Genomic DNA, 26,212 nt, shown 5'->3' on the forward strand with positions numbered 1-26,212 from the left:
TTGCTCTATCAACTTGAGTCTTTAAGTGACAGTGTGAACAGAGCACCCTCCCCACACCAGCTGACTCATAGGGACAGATAACATGAGCAAGAAAGAAACCTTTGTTGTTTTAAGTCACTGAGATTTGGGGAATAGCATGTAGAATCTCATATGGTTAAGAGATTCAGATCTCATAATTCCTCCTATACATGGATCAAAGATAATAGAAGACTTAAACATTTAAAGTGTTTTTAAAGCATTCAGTCTAAAAGAATGCATTTTGTCTGCATCCATATAGTAGCATCTAACCTATCACACAATAGTTCTGTGTTATATAATAGATCTGCCACTGCTTCAGAGACTGTGAGGGCAGAGATAAGGTCTCGTTCTTTTTGAATCCTGGCACTTGGCACTAGGTATGGCATTTAGTGGGCACTTAATACTATTAGATTAGTGAAGAGGACTGAAAAACTGCCTGGCACATGAGAGGTGCTGAATAAATATTTGTACGGATATTAACGTTGTTAATATCTGTACCAGATGTTCAGCACCTGTCATTAAAATTCATTCAGCACCTATAATAACATTAATTAACATTGGAAATTTTCTTTGTACAATCACAAATAATTGTACAAAGTGCATTTCCAACATTTCATCCCCTTGGTAGCTACTGAGCTAATTTTTCAGGCACAAAGAAGCAGTTTAATGTGGACCCTCAAGTTGTATTTTTTCCTGCCACCAGGGCCTTTAAAGCCTTACTTAAGGAAGTACCATTATTTCACCTTTGGCAGGAGGGATGATACATTTGCAGGTAAACTGGTTTGGAGTTTGATGCTGAGCTTGCATCATGACCACCTTTCCACTGGGCATTATAATTAGGGGGAAATTCTGATGCTAAAGCTTGGCCAATGTATAGTTATTAATTCAAGGTTGATTATCTCACCAGGGATTGTGAAGAGTTTCATTTGATTTTAAAACTGCCTAACACATGTTATTTTGAGGTGTTGGGAAATTACCAATGTGGCTGCTTTGTGTGCTCTCCTTGGTCCAGTGAAAGCTCCACATTACTCCTTGGCCCCTGCCAGCTCCTATTTTATCTGTTTCTTCCCAAGGAGGATTTCAGGCATCTGGGAACATACATGTACGCAAGGCTGTTGTCATAAGGTCCCTGCTCGCCTATTTCCTTCTTCCTAAATTTAGATTCTCTAAATGAAACTTACTTTCCTACGTCTCTGTCCTGTCTAAGCAGTTTCTCCATTGCCCAAAATGCAATTCCCCAGGTTCATTAATTCATTCTTAAATATTTCTTAAGAGCCTCCTCTATACCAGGCATTGTTCAGAGCCTTGTGAGTACAGGTTTCCTGGAACTTGTATTTCATTGGAAGAGACAGATGATAAATACAAAAGTAAATACAGTCATGCATCACTTAACAATGAGAATATTTTCTGAGAAATGCATCGTTAAGTGATTTTATCATTGTAAGAATATCACAGTGTGTCCAGAGTTCGTTCCTTCCGGCGGGTTCAAGGTCTCGCTGACTTCAAGAATGGAGCTGCGGACCTTCGCAGTGAGTGTTACAGCTCTTAAAGATGGCATGGATGTGAAGAGTGAGCAGCAGCAAGATTTATTGTGAAGCGCGAAAGAACAAAGCTTCCACAGTGTGGAAGGCGACCCCAACAGGTTCCCACTGCTAGCTGGGGTGGCCAGCTTTTATTCCCTTATTTGGCCCCACCCACGTCCATTGGTCCATTTTAGAGAGTGCTGATTGGTCTATTTTACAGAGTGTTGATTGGTCCATTTTACAAACCTCTAGGTAGCTACGGAGTGCTGATTGGTGCATTTTACAAACCTCTTGTAAGACAGAAAAGTTCTCTAAGTCCCCACTCGACCCAGGAAGTCCAGCTGGCTTCACCTCTCAACAGTATGTACTTAAACCTAGATGGTATAGCCTGCTATGCACCTTGGCTATGTGATATGGTCTATTGCTCCTAGGCTGCAAACCTGGGCACCATGTTACTGTACTGAATAGTATAGGCAGTTGTAACACAGTGATAAGTATTTGTGTATCTAAACATATCTAAACATAAAAAGGAAGAATAAAAATACAGTATGAAAGATACAAAATGGTACACTTGTATAGGACACTTACCATGAATTAAGCTTGTAGGACAGGAAATTGCTCTGGATGAATCAGTTTGTAAGTGATAAATGAATATGAAGGCCTAGGACATTACCATATACTACTATAGACTTTATAAACACTCTGCATTTAGGCTACACTAAGATTATTTAAATTTGTTCTTTCTTCACTATTAAATTAACCTTAGCTTGCTCTTTTTGCTGCGTAAACTTATTTAAAAATGTTTTTAACTCTTTTGTAATAATATTTCACTTAAACACACATTGTACAGGTGTACAAAAATATTTTCTTTCGTTGCATTCTTATTCTATATTTTTCTGTTTTGAATTTTTATTTTTTAAACTTTTTTTGTTAAGAACTAAGACACAAACTCACACATTAGCATAGGCCTACACAGGGTCAGAAACATTAGTATCACTGTCTTCTGTCTCCACATCTTATGCTACTGAAAGGTCTTCAGGGGCAATAACATGCATGGAGCTGTCATCCATGATAACAGTGCCTTCTGGAATACTTCTTGAAGGACCTGCCTGAATCTGCTTTCTAGCTAACTTTTAAATTTAATTTAATTTTAATTTTTAAATTTGTATTCTTTTAGAGACAGGGGGTCTCATTATGTTGCCCAAGCTGGCCTCAAACAACTGGGCTCAAGTGATACTCCCACCTCAGCCTCTGGAGTAGCTGGTACTACAGGCATGTGCCTACACCCAGTTAAATTTTTAAATAAATAGAAGGAATATACTCCAAAATAACAATAAAAAGTATAGTACAGTAAATACATAAACCAGTAACATAGTTTTTTATTTTCCTTCATTTTATTATTTGAGACAGATTTTGCTTTGTTGCCCAGGCTGGAGTGTGGTGGCACAATCTCGGCTCACTGCAACGTCCGCCTCCTGGGTTCAAGTGATTCTTTTGTCTTGGTCTCCTAAGTAGCTGGGATTATAGGCGCCTGCCACCACGCCCAGCTAATTTTTGTATTTTTAGTAGAGATGGGATTTCACCATGTTGACCAGGCTGGTCTTCAACTCCTGACCTCAGGTGATTTGCCCACCTTGGCCTCCGAAAGTGCTGGGATTACAGGCATAAGCCACTGCACCTGGCCTTTATTATCATTATTAAGTATTATGTACTGGACATAATTGTATGTGCTACACTTTTATGCAATTGGCAGCACAGTAGGTTTGTTCATATCAGTATCACTGCAAACATGTGAGTAATGCATTGCCCTGTGTCATTATGATGGCTATGACATTACTAGGTAATAGGAATTTTCCACTTCAGTATAATCTCATGGGACCACCATCATATATTTGTCCATCATTGACTGAAACGTCATTATGCAGTGCATGACTGTATATGGTAAGTCAGGCAGCTGTAAGTGCTACAGTGAATAGTAAAGAGGGAAGAGGGATTATATTTATGGAAGTAGAGTGGGACAGTGCTACTAATCATTTCAGGACAGGAAAAGCCTAACTGACAAGGTGTTAGGTAAACAGAGCTGAAACCTTAAGGAAGTGATGAAGAAAGCCATGAGCACATGGGGTGAAGATGAGCTGGAAGGGTTCCCAACAGAGGGGACAGCAGGAGCTGATGCAGGAGAGTCCTTGGCAACTTCAAAAAGAGGAAGCAGGCCAGAGTAATTGGGGATCGGAGCAGGGTGGGCTGAAGTGGATTATACAGATCTTGTAGGGCTTTTTGGTCAGTGTAATTTAGTCTTTAGCCTGACTAAAGTGGGAAGCTGTTGTGAGTTTTTGAGCAGAGGGTGCCTTAAGAGGCTGATGTGGTAAGAACAGACTGTAGGGTGGCCAGAACAGAAAAAGGGTGACCAGTTAGGCATCTGTTAGATAATAATTCAGGCATGAAATGAAGGCATTGACTTTCAATACTCAGCTCAAGTGTTGACTCTAACCAGGAAGCCTCTCCTAACTCCCCTAGGCTGAGTTGAGTCTACCTCTTTTGAGTTTCTGTAACAATCTTACTCTTGAAATGAAGGCTTTCAGCTGAGTTCACTCATATCTGGAAACTGACTATATAGTTGAGAGGTCTCTGAATTAATTTACAATTAGAATAAAGTTTATTTATAGATGATTAAAAGGGTTAACTTAGTATATTATGTATTATGTATTCATTATGTACAAATATATGTGCATTATATTATTAAAACTTAACAATAATTGCAGCAATTACTTAAAACTTTGCCCATTAAAAAGATTTTTGGGACGGGAGTATTTCGATAAGGTTTAAAATTGCCAGAAATGGTAATAATAAAAAGCAGAATGACTCATGATGGGTCTTATTATTGTTTTCAAATTCTTTATAAAGTACCCTGTAATGCCTGTACCCACAGTGAACTGATCTCACTGCCCTGTCTTGGTATATCACTGATGGTAAGATCTTTTATTCAAAGTGCCTTGAGCAAAAGAAAATTTCTTCTGGCACAGTTTGATCCAGGGAGCTCGAACAGTGTCATCAGAGCTCCTCCGAATTATTCCAATCTGTTTTCCATCTGTTTTCCTCTAGGTTGGCTTCCTTCTACAGCAGGCTGTCCACTTTTAGTTGCAAGGTGACTGACAGTGACTCTAGCCATCTGAATACCTTTCTCCAGGTCACTGCAGCAAAAGTCCCAAAATATGACTCTAACAATGTCTTGTTCCCATACTTGAACCAATCACAGTGGCCATGGGAATGTGATATTCTAATTGGCCCTTGAAAGTCAGTATTCTAATTCTGACAGGCTTGAGTCACTTGCCCCCATTTGGAGCTGGGTATGGGGTGGGTCCATTTTACATCAATTACATGGAAGTAGAGGAGGGAAGGCAGGCCCCCAAGAAAAATTAAGATTGCTGTTAGCAGAAAAAGAGGAGAGAGATACGGGGTATTCAAGCTACACTGTGTACTACAAGCAATTATTTCTTATTCCTATTCAAAATTCTGTCCTAAAAGCGTTCCCGCTTGGTAAATCAGGTACATAGATGTGAAGTTCTCACCCCTGCATTGATTGCCACTATAGCTTCCTCTTCCTTTCTTAGGATTCTCAGTAGTAATCCCTTCTTCAGCCTCTCACTCACACACCCACACACAGACACCTTTCATTGTAAGCCCTGCTTTTGCCTCAAGGAGCTTTCATATTGTGTGTGTTCAGTAAAGCAAAACATAATTCCTCACAAAATCTGCATTTTTTTAAATTATACTTTAAGTTCTGGGATACATGTGCAGAACGTGCAGGTTTGTTACATAGGTATACACGTGCCATGGTGGTTTGCTGCACCCGTCAACCCATCATCTACATTAGGTATTTCTCCTAATGCTATCCCTCCCCTAGCCCCTCACCCCATGACAGACCCCAGTGTGGGATGTTCCCTTCCTTGTGTCCATATGTCCTCATTGTTCAACTCCCATTTATGAGTAAGAACATGTCGTGTTTGGTGTTCTGTTGCTGTGTTAGTTTGCCGAGAATGATGGTTTCCAGCTTCATCCATGGTGTATATGTGCCACATTTTCTTTATCCAGTCTATCATTGATGGGCATTTGCGTTAGTTCCAAGTCTTTGCTATTGTGAATAGTGCTGCAATAAGCATATGTGTGCATGTGTCTTTATAGTAGAATGATTTATAATCCTTTGAGTATATACCCAGTAATGGGATTGCTGGGTCAAATGGTATTTCTGGTTCTAGATCCTGAGGAATTGCCACACACTGTCTTCCACAATGGTTGAACTAATTTACACTCCCACCAACAGTGTCAAAGTGTTTATATTTCTCCAAAAAGCAATGACAACAAAAGCCAAAATTGACAAATGGGATCTAATTAAACTGAAGAGCTTCTGCACAGCAAAAGAAACTATCATCAGAGTGAGCAGGCAACCTACAGAATGGAAGAAAATTTTTGCAATCGATCCATCTGACAAAAGGCTAATATCCAGAATCTGTAAGGAACTTAAACAGATTTATGAGGAAAAAAACCAAACAACCCCATCAAAAAGTGGGCAAAGGATATGAACAGACATGTCCCAAAAGAAGACATTTATGTGGCCAACAAACATACGAAAAAAAGCTCATCATCACTGGTCATTAGAGAAAAGCACATCAAAACCACAATGAGATATCATCTCACGCCAGTTAGAATGGTGATCATTAAAAAGTCAGGAAACAAAATTTGCATTTTATTTTACCCTGTTGATGCTGTATAAATCTAGGTCTCAGCAGGAAACAGATGGAACACTCAAATTAGGGTAATTCAAGAAGAGTGTAATAAAGGGACTATTTGCAAAGGTGTGGGTAATGTGTAAGAAAACTACAGGGACATTACAGTGCTGTGGGACTAGTAAATGAAGCTCTGCTTATCTCCCCCAGGTCTAAAAAAGGTTGAGGGAGGAGACAGCCATTGCCATAGCTACCAGACTTGGTGGGGAGACACAGCCAGCTGTGGATGATTTCATAGGAAAGCCACTGGGGTAGTAATACCCTGACATCTCTCTCCTTTAGCTTTCCTGTCTTCTACAAGTGTCTTTCATTGGCAGAAGCCACAGGGCAGGGGATCCCATTGACAGAGTCCATTCCAGTCAGCCTCTAGAGTGGAGGGCAGGGTTGGCAAGAGAGGAGAGAAGATACGGAGAGGAAGTGGATGTTATCCAGAAAAGTCTATCTCTTTGTCCTCTCAGTATATGTACTTCTCTTTAAGTAACTAGTTCCTGTTCCCTTCACAGAGGACACAGGAAGTCTCATCAGCTATGGCTCTATGTTGGATAATTTTACTTTAGTCATACTCCCTCTCAAACCAGTAGCAAGGGAATAAAGGAATAATGGAAACCATAACAGCTGCAGTTCTTGATTCTGAAGCGTAAGGCATCTACTCTCACCATGACTCCACGTTCCCCTTACCTTCTCCAGCTCCTCAGCTGGATGTGCCTGGATGGTGGTGACCGAAACCTTTGTTCGGCAGAATCTCAGTGTCCCCCACCCCACTTTTTTGGATAGCTTCAGTGTTATCTGGTTCCAAGCATGGTCCTCAATATTGTATTAGCAATCCAGCTGCTCCCTGGTAGTTGAGCTTACTCTGTAAGTCCTTTTCTCCATGTTGGTTCAGTAGTATGATGAATCCAAACTACCCAGGGGCAGTCTTCGCTTCCAACTTAATGGAATTGTGACTGTGTTTCCTGATAGAAGCCTTTCTACATTGAACATGAGGACTTCCAAGGTCGTGTAGTCAAGCTCAGGGTCAAAGAGATGAGAAACAAAAATTCTATAAGTGGATAGTTAGTGATTAGGGTTAGAGTTAGGATAAGAACACTGATACCCCTCCTTGTTCCTGGTCCTGTGCATTCTGGCTGAGGAGGAGATATGTTATACAAAATGCTGTTTATGTAAAATGCTTTTTAAATGCATATAATAAATTCTGTGTGACAGCAGCTCAACCTTGTAGAAGTTGTCTCCTCTTCTAGCTCCCACTGTGATTGAGCCTTTGCTCTAGACACTAACAAGACAGAGAGGCCTGATACAGTAAAGGTGTACTGCTATCCACAGTAAACAAATAGATCCTGATTTTCTTTACTGATGAGGCTGGAGGTGGGAGATGAGGGCATGAGTACATTTGTCTGGTCAGTAGCTACATACCAGGCACCACACTCTGTGTTGATTGCTGCAATAAAAATATCACTTCTGGAGCCACAGTTGTGATTGGCAATATCACTTGATTCAGTTTATGACTGTCGCTTAACGGTCTTCATGTCTTCAGACTACCTTGTATCGGTCAAGGTTCTCCAGAGAACCAGAATCAGTATATTCCCCAGATAAGCATTAAGCAAACTGGAGACCCAGGAGAGCCACCAGTGGTGTATTTTCAGTTCATGTCCAAAGGCCTGAGCAGTAGGCGAGCCAATGGAATAAGGTCTAGCCTGAGTCTGAGTCCAAAGGCAGGAGAAGACTGATGCTCCAGCTCAAAGACAGTCAGTTGCAGAGAGTTAGTTCGTCATTATTCAGTCCCTTTGGTCTATTCATTGTTTCAGTGGGTTAAATAAGGCCTGTAGAGGACAAACTGCTTTACTCAGTCTACCCATTCCAATGTTAATCTCATCCAGAAAAACTCTCTCTCTGTCTCTCTCTCTCTCTCTCTCTCTCTCTCACACACACACACACACACAGACACACACTCAGAATGACGTTTAACCAAATATATGGACACCCCATGGCCCAGTCAGGTTGACACATAAAATTAACCAACACACATCTGTCTGACTGTTGCTGAATTAAATGAAGATAAGATAGGAATTATGCCTACATTCTTTGAGTCCTGGATAGTAACACCAAGCTCTGCAGTTCCCCCAGGTGTGTGGCATTGTTCTTAGTTTATTCTACAGGGAGGGGCAGTTTTAGGAGTGTCCGTTTGCACCCCTTCATTGCCTTCGTGCAATGAATCAGTAAACCGGTGTGGTGTTTTGCCAGTTGAAAAATCTGTCTGCTTCTACTATACAATATGGTACTGGGGAAATAACATCAGGATGGATCTCTGGTGCCGTTGGACCCACTCTGAGATGGACTCAGGCCAAGACTCTGTCACCTGTCTCCACAACCTCCCATTTGAATGGTGTGCCATAGCAATATTTCAGAGAGCAGCTTAAGTCTAGACCCATAGGTAACCTGGGGAAAGCCTGAGTCTTTCTTTCTTCAGTGCACAGTCACCCTGGAAACAGCCATAGGATGCTGTGTGGGAGGCTTGAAGGGTGAGTCACAGCATGCACCTGAGGCAGCATTGTTGGGCCCTCTCAAAGACACCCAACCACTTCCTCTATTGAGAGGCTCTAGGTCAGTGGAACTTGGTAAGAGGCTGGAATCCTTACTGTGGTGACTGCATTAGGTCCCAGCCCACGAGAGTAGAATTTTTTCTCTTCTATATGCTAAGTAGCACCTTAGTAGGTGGTCCATCTATTTCTGTTTCTATTTCTGAGATCATTTAGTCACCACCACAGATCCCTGTGGAATAAGACTCTGATTACCACTCATCCCTGCGGTTGGTTTCATTTACCTTGTTTCTGACAGTTAAATGCCACCAATCAGTTGTTCTTCCTCACTCTTGGGTTCCTTTATCTCTATTAACATCAAAGACGCTGATTCCATTTCAGCCACCCCCCTCCCATTTTACAGGCTGCAGAAGAAAGCCACCACACCCAGGACAGCCACCACAAGTTTTCCAAGAGTACTTCTCCTCCCCCTTATGGGAGCTGTGGTTAGAGAATGGCTATTGCTTATCCTGGGTCCACTTCACCACTCCCATATCTGAGACTTTAGACTTCTTCCTCTCCAGCAGGATCAGCTCAGGACCAGATCATAAATATTTTAGGCTTTGTGAGCCAAGAGACAGAAATTCAACAGGCATTCTTGCCAAAGGCTGATAGTTTTGTTTGTTTGTTTAACATTTAAAAATTGTAAAAACCATTCTTACCTTTCAGGCCATACAGAAACAGACAGCAGGCCAGATGTGGCCCACAGGCTGTAGTTTGCCAACTCCCTACTCCACAGGATGCCACGGAAGTTCAGTTCAACCACATAAACACAGGCCACCCTTGAGTCCAGGCTTTAATTGGCCAATTAGGTAGATTACTGATGCCACCCCCTGGTACTCAAGCTAAAACATTGAATCCTAAGTCCTGGGTGAGTATATCCCATCAGTGAATTTAATGAGATCAAGCCTTATGTTTTGTCCTCATTGATCTAATGCCTTTGGGAACTGATACCTTCTCTCCTGGTTCTTGCCAATACAGACTGGTGTGAGGTTCTATAAATCTTATGAAAGATTTCTTGTATAAGGGATGTAGGCTGTCTCATATTTCTCCCTCTGGGCTGCACTGGGACCTGAGTCTTAGATCAAGAGGCAGTGAGAGGTGGTAGGAGTGAGTCCTGAGGGAATGACCAGCAGGTTATTATGCATGGAAAAGCTGTTCTTCTTAGACAGGGAGGACAAATCTGTCCCCATAGGCAATAGGATTTTGTGGGTTTGAAGTTTTCATATTTGTCGTGTCTGCCCAAATGATCGCAATCTAATTATCAGGGTCACATTCCCTTGATATGAAACCCCTGGTATGAGCTGATCATGTACTTGGTGCTGCAGCTCTGCAAATTTGTTAGGCTCTGAGCTTTGTCCTCAGTCATATCTGCCGTGGGACTCTGGAAGATGAGGGGTTGCTGCAATTATACCATCTGAATAGCTACAGGGACTCTCTGATTTTTTTCTATGCATGCTCTCAATTGTACATTCAGAGATTTCAGTTTCTCATTTTCCTTTTGTACACCTTCTAAGGCTGTGAGAAGAAGCCAAGAGACTCAGCAATCTTTATAGTCACTGCTGTAACCAGAACAATTAAGTGCCTCTGCCACTGACCTCCCAGCATCTCCCCTTCCACCTGCATTTCATCTCCTGCCACTGCTAGAAACAACTTGAGTAACTGATGTCACCATTTGTCCTGGATTATTTGTTTTCTGTTTTTTCTTGGCAAGGAGGTTCTACCTGTGTTTCTCAACAACACGATCAGTCTAATCCCAGAATCCCACTTCAGTATCTCAATAGAAAACAGCATGCTCAAATTGGGATAGTTGAGGAAAAATTTGTCAAGGGTTATAGAGGCCTAAACCAGTGACAAAAGGGAGCAGTTTCTGGGACTTGGAGACAGACATAACTGTGGAAAGCGTTGCTGGAAAGAAGTTGGGATCCTAAGTTAAGCAACACAGTCATCACTTTTGACATTTTCCTCTAATATTTTGTGCAGTTATGCAGCAAATTCTATTTCAAAGGTAAACCTTATTTAAAACCCCATAGCATCATATGACTCATATTTTTAACAGTCTGCAAAATCATTATGGCCCTTTATTTAGTTATCCTTATCATATTCTATAGCTGATGGAATTCAGTTAAGCAGCATTTGTTGTCTATTCAAAACTAAATTAATATAGTGAGGATTTATTTTAAGTTTTCATTAATTTTTTTCACAGCATAGCCCTTGAAACATGAGTTTGTCATTCCATATATTTGCAGGCATTTTTTAAAAGAAAACCATCCTGATTCTCTATTTTCTTACTTTCAAATATCATCACAGTATAATTTATTTTAATCCCTTAGCCTGTGGGTCACTTTTATCTGATGATTGCTTTTATTTAAATTTTAATTGGGGTTTGTAAACTCTTTTTATAGACTGGAGGACAATAAATAAACTTTTGTAGGATGGCAGGGTGATCTATAGTCCAGGAAATCAATACCTAGTCTTCTATATGCAGGAGCTGTTCAAGGCAGGAACTATTTTCTTATTTATTTTTGAAGTCACATCAGAGTTCCAAATGTATAATTATATAGGATTCCATAAGTTAATAGTATAGGCTTATTGGTTTTAAAGAAGTCTTCTTCATCACAATGATATTTTTTTCAGGTATTATTGAGATGTGTCCTTATTTATCTGGAGAATGGATACACTTATTCTCTGCCTTCATTTCATTATTCCTACCTAGTGCTAGGAGATGACAAAAAACCTCATCTAATAGGTGTCACTTATACCTCTTAACATCACTATTTCCAAATATTAATTGTCCCCTGGAAATCCTTTTACTAGGGCTGTTCTTTATGATCTGTCTCCATTCATCACTTTGTGATTACTGAGTTTTCATATCACCTTAAATCTTTGATGAGCTGTTCCTCAAAGAAAGAAGGTCATTTATCATGTCTGTTTTACTGAAAGAAGGACAAGATGAGACAAAGAGGTATTATATAATTCAGTGTGCCTATGAAGCTTTCTAGGCCATATTCCAAAATAGATAGCATTTTCTTTAATCAAACTCTATATAAAATAAATGAGGTATTGTTTGGTAAGAACCCCCCACCCCACTTTGTGCCAAACTTGTTGGCACCCTGCAGTTTACAGCATGAAAGTCAGCTTCTCTGCACAGTGATTTTTAAGACTGCTAAAGGCAATCAGCTGCTCTTAGAGCTGTGCCCCAATGCACTTTATATGCCCTTCTGTTACAGCACTGAACACCTGGTGGTTTGTAATGTATCTTTTTACAAGTCTTTTTCCTTCTGTAGACTGAGTGCCCTGACAGCAAGGACTGTTCATTATTCACCATTCTGCATACACTCTGATCAGATGGCTTACAAACAACAGAAATTTATCTCTTGCAGTTTTGGAGGCTGGGAGGTCCAATATTCAAGCACTAACAGATTTGGTATCTGGTGAGGGTCAGCTTCCTGGTTCATACATGACCATCTTCTCACTGCATTCTCACATGGTGCAAAGGATGAGGGAGCTCTCTGGGGTCTCTTTTATAAGAGCACTAATTCCATTCATGGGTCGGGGGCAGGGGTGCTCTGCACTTGTGACCTAATCACCTCCCAAAGGTCCTACCTCCTAATATCATCACATTGAGGATTAAACTTTCAACATATGAACTTTGGGGGGTCATAAACATTTAGTTTATTAAAAAGGGCTGCTTGTTGTATCATGGCCACTGAGTAAATTTTGAGTAGCAATCTTACCTGGTATGTCATTGCATTTATATATGATTGCCACTAATAACTCAAATTACTGAATTTATGATGCATTGATGATGCTGTTTTCCTAGTCTTAGTATTAGTAGCCAAATAGCCCTGGAACTTTCTCAATATCATTCATTCATTCATTCATTCATTTATTTATTCAACATGTATTGAATACCTTACTAAATGCCAAGCTCTGAATTAAGCTTTGAGAATCCAAGAAGACTAAGACTTTGTTCCCACCTTTCCCTTCAGTTTCTCTTTCCTAAGACAGACATAATAAAACAATTGCACCACAACATGACAGATCCTGTCATAGTCAGAGTGGAAACCAAAGGAGATTGAGTGGGACAGGGGAGCTGAAATATGCCCACCAGCCCCTGGGGAGAGTGAAACCATGATCTCAAGATCAGCTTTATTTTCTTACCAATCCTCATATACCAAGTGTGGTCAGGAACATGTATTTATGTGTCTAGGTAGCCATTTGCATTTCATTTTATGAAACTAAGTGATTATGATGATTAGCTATGGAATTAACATACATTTTCAGCTAAGCAAGTCATTAAAAAGTCCAATTTAGCTCCTCCTTTAGCTTCAGTAAATTAACGTGTTACAGTAAGAGCCTTGTTAATTTGTATGATGCTAGGAAAAAGGCACAAAAATGACCTGATTTGCACTTTATATTTCAGCAGCTATAATTTTGTAAAAATGGGACATGTTGGCCATCTGAAAAGTACTTAGTTGTGTAATTTCTACAAGTCATTGAAAGTAATTATCACATCATAATCCAATGTTTTTCTGATGTTCCTATGGGAAGTAAAGTATATTCTATCCCAATATGGTTTGGATTTGTGTCCCTGCCCAAATCTCATGTTGAATGTAATCCCAGTGTTGGAGGAGGGACCTGGTGGGAGGTGATTTGATCATGGGGGCAGATTTCCCCCTTGCTGTTCTTGTGATAGTGAGTTCTCATGAGATCTGGTTGTTTAAAAGTGTGCAGCACCTCCCTCTTGTCTGTCTTCCCCCTTCTTTGGCCATGTAAGACCATGCCTGCTTCCCTTTTGCCTTCTGCCATGATTTTAAGTTTCTTGAGGCCTCCCCAGCCATGCTTCCTGTACAATCTGTGGAATTGTGAGTCAATTAAACCTTTTTTCTTTATAAATTACCCAGTCTCAGTTAGTTCTTTATAGCAATGTGAGAACAGACTAATAGAGAAAATTGGTACTGGGAGTGGGCATTTTTACAAAGATATCTGAAACTGTGGAAGTGACTTTGGAACTGGGTGATGGGCAGAAGTTGGAAGAGCATGGAGGGCTCAGAAGAAGACAATGGAGGAAAGTTTGGAATTTCCTAGAAACTTGTTAAGTTATTGTGACCAAAATGCTGATAGCAATGTGGTCAATGAGGTCCAGGCTGAGTAGGTCTCAGATGGACATGAGGAACTTATTGGGAACTGGAGCAAAGGTCACTTTTGTTATACATTAGGAAAGAGGTTGGAGGTATCATGCGCCTGCCCTAGAGATCTGTGGAACTTTGAATTTGAGAGTGATGATTTAGGGTTTCTAGTGAAAGAAATTTCTAAGCAGCAAAACATTGAAGATGTGGCCTGGCTGCTTCTAGCAGCCTATATTTATATTTGTGAGCCAAGAAATGACCTGGAACTGGAACTTATATTTCAAAGGGAATTAGAGTGTAAAAATTTTGAAAATATGCCAGCCCAGCTATGTGGTAGAAAAGAAAAGCCTATTTTCTGGGGAAGAATTCAAGCTGGCTGCAGAAATTTGCGTAAGTGAAAAGGCACTGAATGTTAATAGCTGAGAGAATGGGGAAAATGCCTCAAAGGCATTTCAGAGCAGCTCCTCCCATCATAGGGCCAGAGGCCTAGCAGGGAAGAGTGGTTTTGCAGGCTGGGCCCAAGGCCCTGCTGACCTGCGCTACCTCAGGACACTGCTCCCTGTGTCCTAGCTATTCCAGCTCCAGCTGTGGCTAAAAGGGCCCCAGATACATCTCAGGCCTACTGCTACAGAAGGTGCCCCATAAGCCTTGGCAGCTTCCACATGGTGTTAAGCCTTCATGTGCGCAGAGGGCAAGAGTTGAGGCTTGGGAACCTCCGCCTAGATTTTAGAGGATGTATGGGAATGGCTGGATGTCCAGCCAGAAGACTGCTGCAGGGGTGGAGCCCTCAGGGAGAACCTCTACTAGGGCAGTGTGGAGGGAAAATGTGGGGTTGGAGTCCCCCACACAGAGTCCCTCACTGGGGCACTGCCTTGTGGAACAGTGAGAAGAGGGCCACTGTCCTCTGGAACCCAGAATAGTAGATCCACTGGCAGCTTGTACCATGTGCCTGGAAAAGCTGCAGACAATTAATGTCAATCCTTGGCAGCAACCATGGGAGCTGATCCCTGTAGAGCCACAGGGGCAGAACTGCCCAAGGCTTTGGGAGCCTAGCCCTTGCATCAGGTGGCCTGGATATGAGACATGAAGTCAAAGGAGATTATTTTGGAGTTTTAAGTTTTTTTATTTTTATGTTTGAGATAGAGTCTCACTCTGTTGCCCAGGCTGGAATGTAGTGGCATGATCTTGGCTCACTGCAATTCTGCCTCATGGGTTCAAGCAATGCTCCTGCCTCAACCTCCCAAGTAGATGGGATTACAGGCATGCACCACCCTGCCTGGCTAATTTTTGTATTTTTAGTAGAGATGCAGTTTTGCCATGTTGGCCAGGCTGGTCTCAAACTTCTGGCCTCAAGTCTTCTGCCTGCCTCAGCCTCCTAAAGTTCTGGGATTACATGCATGAGCCACCACACCCAGCCAGGAGCTTTAAGCTGCCCTGCTGGTTTTCAAACTTGCACAGGAGCTGTAGCCCCTTCGTTTTGGCTGATTTCTCCTTTTGATTGGGTGTATTGCCCCAACACCTGTACCCTCGTTGTATCTTGAAAGTAACTAACTTGTTTTTGATTTTACAGGCTCCCAGGCAGAAGGGACTTGCCTTGTCTCAGATGAGACTTTGGACCATGGAGCTTTGAATTAATGATGAAATGAGTTAAGACTTTGGGGAACTGTTGAGAAGGGGATGATTGTATTTTGCAATGTGAGAGGGGCATGAGATTTGGGAGGGGCCAGAGGTGGAATATGTGGTTTGGGTTTTTGTCTCTGCCCATCTCATGTCGAATTGTAATCCCCAGTGTTGGAGGAGGCACCTGGTGGGAGGTGATTGGATCATGGGGGTGGATTTTCCCCTTACAGTTCTTGTGATAGTGAGTGAGTTCTCATGAGATCTGGTTGTTTAAAAGTGAAACCTGGGGTACACCATCCAGACACAAAGCCAAGAAAAGAAAGTGTGGCTGATTTTACGAAGGAATGTTCTATGAGCCAGGGCAGCATACATCACTTCTAACCAAAACTCAAACACATACTACAAGGGAGCCTAGTAGTGTAGTCTAGCTGTGTGTCCAGAGAAAAAGAAGGACTTGGGTTTGGTAAATAACTAACCACAATGATGATAAACTTTTAAAAATTAATCACATTATCTATAACTGCCATTTATTGAGCACCAAATTATAGTAATAAGAACTTTACCCTAAGCTGCTTCAAAATTTTCACAACAACCTCATTCATCCATTTTCCTATTGACAAATATTTATTGTTCTCCTGTAATGTTTCAGAGACATTTAGCCAGAGTGGAAGCAGTAGACATGGTAACAAGTTGGTCAGATTATGGATATATTTTAAAGGTAAAGCCAATAGGATTTGCTGATGGACTGAATCTAGGATATAAGAGCAACAGAAGATTCAAGAATGACTGTCAGACTTTGGGCATGAGCAACTGGGAGAATAAAGGATGCCATTTATTGAAACCAGAGCACTGAGGTAGAGGTCATTTTGTGGGTTGGGGGGTGGAGATAACTTAACAGTTTGCTCTGGCCATGTCAAGTTAGAAATACCTCTTAGACATCCTAGTGGAGATGCCAAGGAGTCAGTTGAATAAACAAATCTTAATTTTTAAACAAAGTACAACCAGAGCCAGCTTCATGGGTGGGCAATCCATGCAGTCCCACAGGGCTCTCATACATGGAAAGGTCCCACACTTGATGTAATGGTTTACTGTTGCAGTCTTGAATTCTTAATACATTATTTAGTAAGTGCTCCATATTTTTATTTTTCGCTGGGCCCTACAAATTATGTAGCTTGTCCTGGAAGGAATTCTTTTTGAGGCAGTGGAAATTTGTAAAAGTGTGGGGTTCTGAAGGCAAGGAAAAGAAAGCCTTTTGAGAAGAAAGAGGTTGTGAGAGATCAAGGAACGTGAACACACACACACACACACACACACACACACACACACACACACACACAAACAAAAACCATGGGAATTATCAAGATGGAATTTCTAGTGACATCGACAAGGGCCATGTCCAAGGGTGGAATGGGGAGGATAAAAAGCCTGTTGGAATGAACTGAAAAGAGGAGAGCTGCCTTTGCTCACAGTTTCCCCCTGCAGGGAGAAAGGAAATGGGATGATAGCTGGAAGGCTGTGCTAAGTCAAAGCATGTTTTTGAAAAATGAGAGAAGTTAAAAAATGTTTGTCTGCTGATGTGAGGGATTCAGGAGAGAGGGAGAAACTGATGATGCAGTGGAGAAACGGAAGAATTATAGGGAAAGTACATAAGTCAAGGACATGGAGGACAGGTGGAGGAGTTGGCTGTAAGAATAGACATGTGATTCCATTTCAGAAGCAGAGAAGGCAGATTTCTCAAGACCATGTATTGAAGAGACTATCCTTTCTCTACATATGTTCTTGGAACCTTTGTTGAAAATCACTCGACCATAAATGCAAGGGTTTATCACTGGATTTTCTGTTCTCTTCCATTGTTTGATGTGCCTGTTTTTATGCAGTACCATACTATTTTGATTACTTTAGCTTTGTAATGTATTTTGAAATCAAATAATGTGATGCCTTTAGCATTGTTCTTTTTGCACAAGATTGCCTTCATTGTTCGGGGTCTAAAAAAGAAAGAAATTTTGTCATTTGTGACAAAATCGATGAACCTGGAGGACATTATGCTAAATGAAATGAGCCAGGTACTGAAAGACAAATGCTGCATAATCTCACTTATATGTTGACTATTAAAAAATAAAACTCATAGAAGCAGAGAGCAGAATGATGATTGCAAGGGGCTGAGGGTAGGGGACAGATAAAGGAGAGCTGTTGTTCAATGGGCACAAAGTTTTGGTGAGACAGGAAGGCTAAGTTCTGGAGAGCTATTGTACAGCATGATGACTATAGTTAATATATGGTATATTTGAAAATTGCCAAGAGATTAGATTTTAAATGTTCTAATCACAAAAAAAGATGTGTGTGAGGTGCCAGATATACTAGTTTGATTTAATCATTCTACCATATATGATATATATATCAAATCATCACATTTTATAGCATAAATATATATAATTTTTATTTTCCAAATATACCTTAATGTTTAAGAAACAGAGAAGGCAGAGTCTATGGGTTCCAGAAGGTTGGCAATTTGGAGTTGGTTCTAGACCATGTGCTTTTTTTTTTCTTAATGGAATATGCAGTGAGGTCAGCAGCTGAGGTGGTGGGAGGAATCATGAGTTTGGCAAGAGTAACTTCAGAGAACTGAAAGGTTAATTTACTAGAAAATGGTCAGATTGCTGGGCAATCCTATGCTGAGTTCCAAACATCCATTTGCAGTCAACATCGTCGAGCGATGTTTTTTTCTCCAGCATCTTTCAGCTTCTCAGGTGCAAGTACAGAGTAGAGGGATAGTTGAGTTTAGACATGATTGGTTCTGTTATGGCTATTTTACAGATGAAGGGACTAAGGTTCAGAGAAGTAAGTAACTTGCTAGTAATTGACAGAGTTTGCACATAAATCTTCTCTGACCCTCAACTCCAAGCTCTTGAGCACTATGTCATACTTCAGAGCTGTTCTTAAGATCATGGACTAATAAATGTAGATTCTGCAAACTTCTATCCCTTCCCCTAGTGGCGAGCAGGTGAATAAGTAATACTGTAATTTGCATCTCAACTCCCCCCGCCCCCCCGCCCACTGGCATTATCCAAAAAGGGAATCTCAGCTAGTTACCAAATCCCAGCCTTGGGAATCACAAAGCAATATTGTTCATTGAAGATATGCTCATGGGATAGAAAAAGTATCACTGAGTTTGATCACCATCTCTCCTGCCTGCTGGCCATGTGACTTGCAGCATGGTTGTAAGAATCTGTTCAGCATTAACTGAGCACCTATGGTATGCCAAGCAGTACGGAAGATGCTGAGGAGATATTGATGAAACTGAATTTTGTCCTCCTAAGAATTATAGTCCAGGGAATTCAGTGAGATAATATATGCACAATGTTGTGTCCAACACAGGGTGGGCACTTAATAGGTGTTAATTCTCTTTGCCTTCTTTATCCATTTGTCCTCAAGTACCTGGTGACACCTCTTGGTGAAAATATCAACACTCACTGAGATACTAAATGAGGGTCCCACTCGTATGTAAATATCCAATGATGTTAATATTTAAAAATTAGTTCCCATCCACTGAATCAGAATCTCAGCAACTTTGAGTGAAGGCAGGACCCTTACTGAGTTGAGTCTTCCTCTACTCATAAAAATATACCATATATAACTTTTTTCCTGAAGCTATTGGAATGAATACAAGTTAGCATGATTGTCCACTGGCAATACTAGAATAATCTCCCTAGGGCATGCTGTTTTCTGGCTGGAAGTTATTTTATTCTGTTGAAATGTAATTTTTTTAAATGAAAGGGGCATTTGCTTTTCCTATATTATTTGCTTTCAAAAAGCAATGAGAATTCTTTAAACATGGCAAATTAACCACTGGTGAATCTTAAATTTTACCTTCTCAATGATGCATGTTTTGATTCACTAGTCAATATTTATTTCTAAGCCTTCAGATCTCAAAAAGGTCTACATGGTACCTGAGTTAGTGCATCTCAAGTAACCAACCCCTGGGAAGGTGTTTTATTTCTGTAACGCAAATGAGGTTGGATTTTGTGCTCCTGGAGGGGAGATGTTTGTCTTTTATCTCTATATTGGGGTACCTATTACAGGAAAGAGTATTAAGTGAATAAAGGAATGGACCCACAGTGGGGAAAAGGAGCTTGCTTGATATCAATGTTTTTGAATTTATTACCAGGAATCTCACTTTCTAAAATTGCTAGCACTGTTAAAGTTTCTGACAGTGAAGCAAGCCATTGGAACACATTTGCGATGTGAATATTAGGTGTATTATTATGCACTCAATTTAACTTTTTTATTTTATATAATTTCTCTCCAAGTGGAGATCATGTTCTAGGTAAATGAACAAGAAATTAAGCAGTGTGGAGACGTATAGGTTAGACTCAACTTCGCTAATGGAGAAGAATGACTTTGGATAACTATTGGCTCCAGTTTCATTTGAGGATCAGGGATTGGATTAGAATTTGTAAATCTAATTGTTGTCTCTCTGTAAAATTGGGAGACCCTCAGGGTTGAGAGCAGATTTTCCTCTTTTGCATCTATTTCAGCACCTAGCCCATTGCATTGTAAATGCTTAATAAATACTAGATGAATTAAAAGTTAAGTATTCTATGTATTCTTTAGAGAAAGATACACGGACATTTTTGCCAACAGCAAAAATGAAGGCAGTAACCATTTCTGGTTTATCTTGTATTCCTAGCATCAGGCAAAATGGTAGGGACATGGTAGGCATCCAACAACTGTTAATTGGCTCCTCCAATCCCCCTTTTTTGTCATCCTTCCACGGAAATTTATTGAATGCCTTCTAAGTATCAGACAAGTGGTTTATATTAATGAAAGAACACAGTCCAGAGGAGCAGTTTTATTTGTATAGGCAATTACAAAGTAATGGGACACAGGTTATAATAGAAGAATGTAAAATTTCACTGAAGTTCTCAGGGAGGAGAACCTCATCTGCTGGGGAGATGGGGAAGGCACTCCAGGATGATGAGGGTTGAGCTATTGAAGGAGGAATGGAATTTGTCAAAGCCTGTCTAATACCAGGCTTTGAGGGTATTAGAACACACTCCAGTTAGAGAGGATGGCACACACATGTTCTTGGAGCTGTGTTACAGCACAGTACACATTGTAGGGGTAGTTTAGCATGGCTATAGGAAGATGTGGGTAACATAGGGGAAGGAGGTACGGACAGAATTGAGAAACAGGGATTATTCTGGGAGGTTATTAGAGGTCAGAGTTTGAAGAACATCTCAAAACAGGAAACACTGACTGGTATCTGAGCTTTTCCGGAAGGCTGAAGTTAAATTCTACAGGTCATGTCTCAGTAATAGCAGTGATAGTAATAGCAATGGCTAATATTTATTGAGTGTTTGTTAGAGACATGTGCCTTTCTAAGCATGTGATTCATTTAATCTTCATAATAACTTATAAAGTAGATATTGTCTTTATCCTCATTTGACAGATGAGGAAATTGAAGCATAGAGGTGCCTCATTCAAGGTCGCAGAGCAAGTCCAGACTTTAACTCAGAGGGTCTGGCTCCAGAATCTGTTCTTAATCACTATATTATATTACAATGCAGAGAATATAGTGTTGCAATGCTGCAAAGTTAATTTATAAAATAATAAAATCACAAGCATTAGAACTTTATTCTCACTTTAAATCTAAACAGCAGCATGAATCACTGCTTCTGCCTTTCATATGTTTTTTAATGGCTTGATCATGTGTCTTCCTGATGATTTGATTACGTGAGGAGGGCAAGTTAAGGTCACTGCCACTAGGTCCTCACTGTTGTTGCCCATATGCAAGACTTCAGTAAAAGATGTCTATATGGCGAATGTAACTTTTAGCCAGGTCTTTGCACTACGAGGGTATTTAGTCTGTCTGATCTTTGAAGATATTTATGCATGGACCATTGGTTCTAAAATCCCCCTCTTTATAATCCCCACAACAATGCATGTTTTTGTCTAGTGTACTCTTAGAAGGGGCCAGATTTTGTGAACATAGATGCCTGTCCTTCAGAGTTTGTTTATAGAATATGCTCCAAGCATTTGCTTCTCAAATTCTCCACTATTTGATAACAAATAAACCATAATGTAACAGGATTTTCATTTAAGTTTTTCCATTAAGCCTTAGCCATGGATTGTGATGGTATCTGGTTGAGGCCAGATCTGAGTTTAGTTTTTACTCTGCTGCTGAAATTGTTGTGTGATCTTGAGCCAATCATTGTACTGTTCTCAACCTCAGTTTCCTCATCTGGAAAATGAGGGTGTTGGAGTAGATGATCAGTGAGCTTTCTCCTAACTCTTAACATTCTCTACTTGTAGAGTTTTTATAATCAAACACAATTGTGTAAAAGAGAGAAAAGCAGTTGTCATGGAAACTGTTATTTAATACATAACACTGGTTTTTTTTTTTCAAGAGAATTAAATCGTTTATTGATTACACATGATAATGGATGATACACAAGCTTCATTCCCATCTATAATTTTATCTGGTACCATTATTCAATTTAGATATATTGCATAGAATGTGCCAACAATCACTTTTATAACCAATAATTCCATGATTTTGCTTGGGTAATCCCTTTTAACGGTGAACTTCAGGTCACAACAGTAACTATCAGTTCAACTACACCAAGGTTTCCGAAGACAATGGCTTCTCCACCCAAGCAGGTTGTATATAAATTCCAAATAGAACCTGGCATCACCCTGAAGGAATTCTAACTTCACACTGTTGGGGAAGTTTACCAAGATGGCTTCAGAGTAGACTAACTTTACACAGCACCTTAAAAAAAAGACATTTATTCAGCATCACGATCATACTATTACATTTAGCAATCAACAGCATGGGTGCAAAAAAAAAAAAAAAATCTACATTAAAACCCTTTGTTGGAATGCTTTACACTTTCCACAGAACAGAAACTAAAATAACCTGTTATACAATTAGTCACAAATACAGTCCTCGAGTTTTTTGCCCATACACATGAGTATTTGTCTAAAACATGTCTTCTTTGTAGCAGCTAGGCCCTGCCACCACTGTGCTTGGCTGAGTTCACAAATCTGTTGTAACCTGTAGCTTCCCTGTCACTTCTCTGGCTCTCCTCCCCTGCTAAGCTTTGTTTCCTAATTAAAATCTTCTGCCACTGCCATAGCTACTGCTGCTGCTGGAACCACCATAGCCACCTTGGTTTCGTGGTTTTGCAAAGTATTGGCCTCCACCGCCATAGGAGCCAGAGCTTCTGCCTCCAAAATTTCCTCCCTTCATGGGTCCAAAATTTGAAGACTGATTGTTGTAATTGCCAAAATCATTGTAGCTTCCACCACCTCCAAAATTGCTTCCATCATTACCAAATCCATTATAGCCATCCCCACTGCCACCACATCCACCACCACCACGGCTGCCACCAAAGCCACCACGACCACTGAAGTTTCCTCCACGACCGAAGTTGTCATTCCCACCGAAACCACCTCCACGACCACCACCAAAGTTTCCAGAACCACTTCGACCTCTTTGGCTGGATGAAGCACTAGCCATCTCTTGCTTTGACAGGGCTTTCCTAACTTCACAGTTGTGGCCATTCACAGTATGGTATTTCTGAATGACAATCTTATCCACGGAGTCATGGTCGTCAAAGGTTACAAAGGCAAAGCCCCTTTTCTTGCCACTGCCTCGGTCAGTCATGATTTCAATCACTTCAATTTTCCCATACTGTTCAAAATAATCTCTTAGGTGATGTTCTTCGGTGTCTTCTTTAATGCCACCAACAAATATCTTTTTCACAGTTAAGTGGGCACCTGGTCTTTGAGAATCTTCTCTTGAGACAGCTGTCTTTGGTTCCACAACTCTTCCATCCACCTTGTATGGCCTTGCATTCATAGCTGCATCCACCTCCTTCACAGTGGCATATGTGACAAACCTAAAGCCCCTGGAACGCTTGGTGTTTGGATCTCTCATTGTCACACAGTCCGTGAGCGTTCCCCATTGCTCAAAATGGCTCCTCAGGCTCTCATCGGTTGTTTCAAAGCTCAACCCTCCAATGAAGAGCTTCCTCAGCTGTTCGGGCTCTTTAGGAGACTCTGACTTAGACATGACGGCAGGGAGAAGAGAGACTTTAACGATGCTTCTTCGGCGGCGTCCACGGTCAGAAAGGAGCAAGCTGACGAACGTATCTCAACACTGTTTCTTAATCAGCCTGTTTTCCTTGAAGAAATTTGCTTCTCTTATGATGCAGGCCCAAAGGTCTCCTAATCTTGCCTTTAGAAAAGCTCAGATTTCAGTTCCATCACTTAAGAATTCAATGCATGGAACCAGTTACTTAACTCCCCTGTGCCTAAATTGCTTTATTCTTAAAGTGGTGTTGATAGGCATACTGACCTCATAATGTGGAGCATCAGGCCTGATGCACAATAATGAAAATGTTAATGATAATAATACCAATACTGATAATATTTAAAATATCTAATGTTTATTGAGTTAGTTACTGATACTGTGTGCTAGGCATTACTAAATGTATTAACTCATAGAATCTTAAAACCAACCCTGTGGGGTAAATGTTACTATTAATCCCATGATTAGATCAAGTTACTTACTTGTCTCAAGTCACACAACTTGAACGGGGTGGAACCAGAATACTTGTCGAGCTACATAGGCCAATTTCAGAGCCTACACTCTGAACCATTAACGTTTCTCAATAACAACACTGTTAATATATAATTGTGAATAACAAGCATCTTTTATGGTCTTTGCTATAGGCCCAAATCTGTTCTATCCTATGAGGTAGGTGATATCATCATCTCTATTTTGTAGATAAGAAAACTGAGACCTCTAGAGGTTAATTAAAAACACATAGTTGGTAGTATTGGAAGCAGGACTTGAACTCTTGCAGTCTGGCTCCTAAGTCCATGTTTTTAACCACGATATCTCAGTATGAGCTATTATTACCCTATATCCAGTTCAGTTTTGTCTCCATGAATGATGTAAGATGATTATAGCTCCACCCACTAGATGATGTGAGCCTTTGGCAATCTTCTGGAACTCTGTTTTTTGTTTTGTTTTGTTTCTGTTTTTGAATCGGAGTCTCTCTCTGTCCCCCAGGCTAGAGTGCAGTGGCATGATCTTGGCTGTCTGCAACCTCTGCCTCCTGGGTTCAAGCAGTTCTCCCTTACTCAGCCTCCTGAGTAGCTGGGATTACAGGCGCCCACCACCACACCTGGCTAATTTTTGTATTTTTTAGTAGAGACGAGGTTTCTCCATGTTGACCAGGCTGGTCTTGAACTCCTGACCTCAGGTGATCTGTCCGTCTTGGCCTTCCAAATTGCTGGGATTACAGGTGTGAGCCACCGCACCCGGCTGGAGCTCTGTTTATGCTCTTTGTTGATCCCTGTTGTGTGCCTAACCACCACATTCATTTATGGAAAAGCCAAGCTGCTACACAAGTATTTTGCCATGTCTTGCAAAATAAAGCAAGAGGAGATAAGTACAAAAGTCTTTGAATTTCAGGCTAGTAAGGTCTAAAATTTCACACAACAAATACAGTCTGTAAAACATTTGAGAGAGAGTTTACTTTAGTAGCTCCAATATCTGAGCAATGTTTTCCAAATACCTTAGCACCTACTGATCTAAGAGTGAGGTAGGAGAACTTCTGTAAACATCAGTTAATATTTTCAGCCTTAAGGGCCATAAGGTCTCTGTCATGACTATTTAACTCTGTTATAGTGCAAAAGCAGCCATAGATGATAGTAAACCAATGTATCTGTGTTTCAATAAAACTTTATTTACAAAAACAGATGGTGGCCCAGATGGCCCAGGAGCCATTGCTTACTGACCTCTAGTCTGAGAGACAGATAGCCTACTGATAAAGTATTTAATGCCCATGAATTTTGGGATCAGTGGCCTCTTGTAGGTAAATTAAAATAATAGTAATGTCATGTTTATTTTCTCCTTCCCTCCTCATTTTTAATGAGACCTGATCTTGCTGTTCCACATTTACTAAATTAGGTACTGGCAAAATGTGATAGTGTAGGCTTACACTATTCACATTGCTATCTGCTGCTTGACTCAATATATTGAAATTTGACTTTAAGGACAGACTTTCGGCAGTAGGAAGCAATGGTGACAAAACAACTTTTAAAAAAGATCATATGGAATGACAATGTGGATATGTGCCTTGTTTTGAGCTATCTCAAATCCTTTTGCTAAATAAGTACAGGGTAAATTATTTTAAATAGGGAAAATGGAACACAATTTTTAAATATTTTAAGGCATTTCAAATGGCCCTTAAAATACAACAGTTGTCCTCTAGAGGGATTTTCATTTATTATTAACCGTATCAGAAATGTAATTAAGTCAGTGCTGAAATTAGTCAAGATAAACTTTATAACTCAAATCACATAAATAACGTATATGAGTTCTATGAATTAATCATTGTAAATTTGATTAAAAAGTTACATTTCAAAGTTCATGCAATTTAATGTCATGTTGTTTCTGTTTTTCAAACATTTGTTAAACCAGCTGTTTATAGAGGCACATTGTATGGCTAAAGATCTAATTGCACCATTATTAGCATAGAACTGTA

At 40.4% G+C, this 26,212-nt stretch overlaps 1 protein-coding gene and 1 pseudogene across 2 annotated transcripts in view; one reads left to right on the forward strand and one right to left on the reverse strand.

Annotated features, from left to right (window-relative positions):
- The window catches only part of ANO4 (anoctamin 4), a 327,720-nt gene that overhangs the window by 61,364 nt on the left and 240,144 nt on the right, over positions 1-26,212 (forward strand). The gene's annotated exons all lie outside the window — the stretch shown is intronic.
- Positions 22,424-23,808, reverse strand: LOC700786 (heterogeneous nuclear ribonucleoprotein A1-like; annotated as a pseudogene).

Source organism: Macaca mulatta, chromosome 11 (assembly GCF_049350105.2).
Source record: "Macaca mulatta isolate MMU2019108-1 chromosome 11, T2T-MMU8v2.0, whole genome shotgun sequence".
NCBI lineage: Eukaryota > Metazoa > Chordata > Mammalia > Primates > Cercopithecidae > Macaca > Macaca mulatta.